Here is a 5,542-nt window from a genome sequence, read left to right as displayed (position 1 = left end):
CGGGAGTGCAGGAGCCCAAGGACTTGAACCATGTTCTACTGCTTTCCCAGGCCATAGCAGAGAGCTGGATCAGAAGTGCAGCAGCGAAACTAGAACCAGTGCCTATATGGGATGCTGGCACTGCAGGTGGCGGCTTTACCCACCAAACCACAGCGCCAGCCCTAGGTCATCCAAGTTGTTGCTATCAATTTTCACAATATTTTCTCAGCATCTTTTGGCAGCTAAAGTTGCATCGTTCAAACTTGTGGGAGTGAGGCCCACTCAGTCCCACAGAATCCCATCCCCTCCTTTGGCACTTTTTACTTCACCAAAATACTTTTTTTTTTTTTTTTTTTTTTTTTTTTTTTTTTTTTTAATTTTGGAACTGGGTTTGGGCTAGTTGGGAGGCTGCAGGGTCGGCAGACACTGAGTCTCACCAACCCCCTCCCTGGGCCCAGCCAGCCGGGGGTGAAAGCAGAACCAGCTGGGGTATAGGAAGGGGCTCCATTTACCCCAGGACCCTCTGCAAGTGGAAAAAGGAGTGAAGCCCAGCTAGAGTCCTGCCAAGTGGAGAGGGGCAGCCCTTCGTTTTCTGGATTCCTGGCCCAGGCTGCTGTGGCTTTTGCCCCTCCCCTGTCCCTCTAAAGCAATAATGGTCCCCATTCAGACAGCAGATAGGTTGGCCTAGGAGAGATTTGGAGGCGGGGCTTTTGCATCCCTGACGCTGTCCCCCAACTCTGGTGAGCTTCGGCAGAAGTGGCGATCATAGGTCAGGACCAAGGTCCTGCATTTTTGCCTCCTCAAAGGGTGCTCCGGTCTTTGATAAAGGCGGTCGTCTTGCCCTGGCCCTAGTCCTCCCAAGGCACTCTTCCTTCCAGGCTTCGGTGGCAGCCTCTTGTAGGAGATGAGGTCTCGATCCAAGGTGTGTCACTTCACTGAAGCCAGAGCGCGGCTGCAGGACCAGGAAGGCAGTGAAGAATTCCAGCATGAAGGCGGAGGCTGTTGCTGCTGCTCTGGTCTTGCAGAGAGCTGATCTGCTTCATGGGGTGCAGGGAAATGTATCTGGGGCAGCTGAGTCAGTCGATGGGGGCTGGCCCCGGGCAGGTGGCGCACGAGGCATGGCAGGGAGTGCAGAGGATGGCCTGGATGGTCTCCACGTCGTTCTAGGTGCTATAGTGCGTATCGAGGACTTGGGGAGTGAACCCCGGCAGGCAGTGCTAAACACAGCTCTGCTGATGCAGGGTCTTCCAGCCGCTGCTTTCAGGAGGCTTGTGCAGCCCTTCGGGAGCCGGGCCATAGAGCGCGAGGGTGAACTTGATCAGCTGGGTTCTCAATCTCTAGGACCCACTCACCAGGGAGATCCTTGTCCCAGGAACAGTGTGTCTTGAAGGCTCAGTCGTCGAAACCGTCTGCAAAGTAGTCGTGGGGTCTCATGGCCAGCAGGATGGAGCGGGTGCCCATGGGGCTGACCAGGTGGATAGCTGGGCCCCTGAGGCAGTTGTATGACAGGGTGCGGTGTGCCTTGGCCTGCTCCAGCTAGGTGATGTGCTTGGGTGACCCAGGCACGCGGTCACCGTCTTGCGCATCTCCAGCTGTTTCCTACGGTCCTTGGACTCCGTGAGGATGTCGATGATGCACTTCCGCTGGGGGGCCGCTGTCATCCACTTCTGAACCAAAGCCACCATGACACTTGCCATCTAGTAACCCACAGCCATATGAGTTGCTCGCTTTGTGGCCCACGCCGTTGGCTGTACATTTATCAGCATTGAGGTGGGCTGGCTTTGAGGTCTGTACCACCAAGTGCTGCATGTCCCGCCAGGTAAGCAGCTTCTTGGCCTCCAGGTGAGTGCAATGATGCCAGCTGCCAAAGGGGCCGAGGCTGAGGTGCCCATGTGAGACTGTGCACTTCTGCCGCAAGTCAGTGTTCAGGATCTGCTTCTTGTCTGCTTGCCTCTGCTGTAAGCGGTGGCCAGTGTGGAGCAGCAGGTACCTCGTACTAGGGCATGTTGCCAGTCTGAGTGGTGCTGCTGATGGACAACGTGTAGATGCTGTTAGTGTATTTGTCGCACTTGCAGCTGGCCCCCATCCCATAAATGTAAATGTATATTTATGTGTAAGTACAAACACACATATATACTTAAATATATACAAATATACATACCCATATATCGATGAAAACAATTCCCAGAAAAAAGTATATAATATATTATATTTTATATAATATATTTTATATAAATATATTTATATAAGTATATAAATATTAGAATCAAGGTTAGTTTTAAAATTAATTTTACAGCCCTTGTCTCTAACATTGAGGAACGGTGCTTGTTTTTTATCCTTGATATTTGTTGAAGTCTTTACTTAGTGTACGGTTAATCTTATGAGTAGAAAGTAAACTGAAAGTAGATCATTATAAAAATTAAGAGAGGGAATAAGAGAGGAAGGAGGAGGAAGGGTAGGAACATGGGCAGGAGGGAGGGTAGGGTGGGAAGTATCACCATGTTCCTAAATCTATATATATGAAATACATGAAATTTGTTTACCTTAAATAAAATTTAAAAACAAAATTAATTTTCAAATACAAATATCCTAAGGACTCAAACTGGTGATGAATAAATCCACACTGTTCATGGACTTCCGCCATCCCCTTTACCCTTATAGACCAATTAAAAATATTCTTTAGATATGTTAAATTTGTAAAAGATGTTAAAGAAAAGGATGCACCAAAAATGCATTCTTAAATTGGATACAGTACCATCATACTATTACCCCAGAATGCAAGAGGGGAAAAGAAGCAAATCAAGGTGCTGGCATTATGACATACCAGGTAGAGCTGCTACATGCAACACTGACCTGCTCCACTTTCTATCCTGCTTGCTCCACTTTTTATCCATCTTCCTGCTAATGTGCCTGGGAAAGCAACAGAAGATGACACAAGTGTCTGGGTCCCTGGCACCAACATGGGAAACCTGGATGGAGCTCCTGGCTCCTGGCTTCAGCCTGGCCCAGCCCTGGTCATTGTGGCCTTTAGGTGAGTGGCAAGCAGATAGAAGAGTCCCATCAAGGAAATGCAAACCAAAACCACAATGAGGTTTCACTTCATCCCAGTTAAAATGACTATTATAAAAAAAATTTTAAATGCTGATGAGGATGTGGGGAAAACATACCCTAATATACTGTTAGTGGCAATGTAAACTAGTATAAACATCATGGAATACAGTATGGAGATTATTCAGAAATTTGAAAATAGATCCATATAACACAGACATCCCACTCTTGGGAATTTACCCAAACAAAATAAAATCATCATTTAAGACATTTATCTGTACCTCCATGTTTGTTGCAATTGAATTCACAATAGCTTATATGGAATCAACTCAGATGTCCATCAACTGATGACTGGATGAAGAAAATATGGTATATGTACACTATGGAATATTATGCATCCATAAAATAGAATGAACTCCTGTCTTTTGCAACAAAATAGATTCAACTGGAAACTATTATGCTTAATGAAATAAGCTAGTCCCCAAAAGACAAATATCCAGTGTTTTCCCTGATTTGTGGCAACTAATATACATAGTGCAAAAAATGTAATGTATCTGAGTGAAATTGACATTTTGAGATTTGATTATTGTTTACAGTCTGTTTGTATACTCTTGAAAAGCAGTGGTTTTTCTACTTACTACTGATCGAGTTCTTTATTTAGTGGAGGGTTAAGCTTATGATTATAAAATAAACTAAAAATGTGTCATTGTATAATTTATGAAAAAATAGGAAGTAAAGAGGAGGGGGGGTGGGAGCATGAGTGGAGTGAGGGTATGATGGGAAGTATCATGCTCTTAAATCCATATACATGACATTTATTCACCTTACATAAATTTAAACATTCAGAATCAATCAATAAATAAATATTTTAAAAAATCAAATGTGATAATATGGGGGCCAACATTTGGCACAACAGGTGAAGCCACAATTTCAACAGTGGCATTGCATATTCTCTGCCAATGCATCTGGTAAAGCAATGGAAGATGGCCAAAGCCCTTGGCCTTCGCCCCTATTAGGGGGACTCAGATGGAGTTCCTGGCTCCCCATGTCAGCCTAACCCAACTCTGGACATGTGGCAGTTTGGAGAGTAAACCAGAGGATCAGTATCTCTCTGAGTCTCACCCTCTCTCTGTCCCCCTGCCTTTCAAATAAAGAAAGAAATCTTTATATTTAGTTACCTCAACAAATGCTTTTGACTTTCATATTGTTTATTTTGAGAAACTTCCCACAGGGAATCCTGACAATTAACTTAACAGAAAAAGGTTCAAAGAACCTTTATAAATGTGCTCGCTTCGGCAGCACATATACTAAAATATGTTATAAATGATCAGGAAAACAGGTTTAAGATTGGAAGTTTCATGGCATGACTCAATTGGTGAAATACAGGATAGCTTAAACAGTTTAAAATTACATTAAGAAGAATCAGATGAAAATTCTAAAGTTGAAAAGTGCATTAATAACTATATAAAAAGTTACTAGAGAAGCTAAATTATTTATTTAGTTAGTTATTCATTCATTTAAAAGGCATAGTTTACAGAGAGTGAGAGGGAGAGACCAAAAGAGAAAATCTCCCATATGGTTCACTCCCCATATTGCCACAATGACTGCACTGGACTGGTTTGAAGCCAGGAGCAGGTGCTTTCTCTATGTCTTCCACATGCGTGACATGGCCCAAGTACTTGGGCCATCTTCTACTGCTTTCTCAGGTCATTAGCAGAGAATTGGATTGGAAGTGTAATAGCAGGTACTTGAACCAGTACCTACATGGGATGCCAGTGTTATAGGTGTCACCTTTACCTACTCTGCCAAGATGTCAGCTGCTAAATGGGAGACGTAAGGTGGCAGAAAAAATGATCAGGAAACTTCCAGATATGTCAAAAGAGGTTATCTAGTCCATAAAACAGTAAAAAAAATGCCTCAGAGATCTGCTAAATAACACTAAGATGACAACAAAATTATTATAATAGAAGGATAACACAGAAACAAGCAGAACAGTATTTAATGAAACAATGACAAAGTACATTTGAAAAAAATTAATGTACATATTTAAGAAGGACAAGGAACAAAATAGAGAATAAATACAAGAGACCAACAACTAGCCATTTCACAAATGTTTGGAAGCCCAAAGCAAAGACAAAGCAACAATAAATGCAGTTTATCATGTGTGGGAAATCACAGAACAATTAAGAGCTGATCTATCAGACATGGTGGGAGTGTCCTAAGGTCCCACGTTAGTAAATAATAAAGCAGGGGTACAGATTTTATACTCTTTATTTTTACACTCTTAATCACTTTTCTGGAGTTGAGTTGTTATCAAAATGCCTCACTTTTTTTTTTCTCTATAATCAATTCTAATTAAAAAAACAGTTCCTTGCTTGGATTTGGGTGTGTGCCAAAATTAGTGGAAAATTAGGACAAGGCTGGTAACTCTAAGAATAAGATAATTACCTCCTCGCATATTTTACTAAGACCAAGCATAAAGTATGAAGACGCATGCAGCGTGTGGCTTGAAATG

The 5,542-nt window shown here is 42.9% G+C and overlaps 1 pseudogene; it reads right to left on the bottom strand.

Annotated features, from left to right (window-relative positions):
- Nucleotides 1-448: 448 nt before the first annotated feature.
- LOC127485256 (furin pseudogene) lies at nt 449-2,065 on the bottom strand (annotated as a pseudogene).
- Nucleotides 2,066-5,542: the final 3,477 nt, after the last annotated feature.

This window comes from Oryctolagus cuniculus, chromosome 7 (genome assembly GCF_964237555.1).
Source record: "Oryctolagus cuniculus chromosome 7, mOryCun1.1, whole genome shotgun sequence".
Lineage (NCBI taxonomy): Eukaryota > Metazoa > Chordata > Mammalia > Lagomorpha > Leporidae > Oryctolagus > Oryctolagus cuniculus.
The sequence above is the reverse complement of the archived record's forward strand: the minus strand, read 5'-3'. Positions and strand labels throughout refer to the sequence as shown.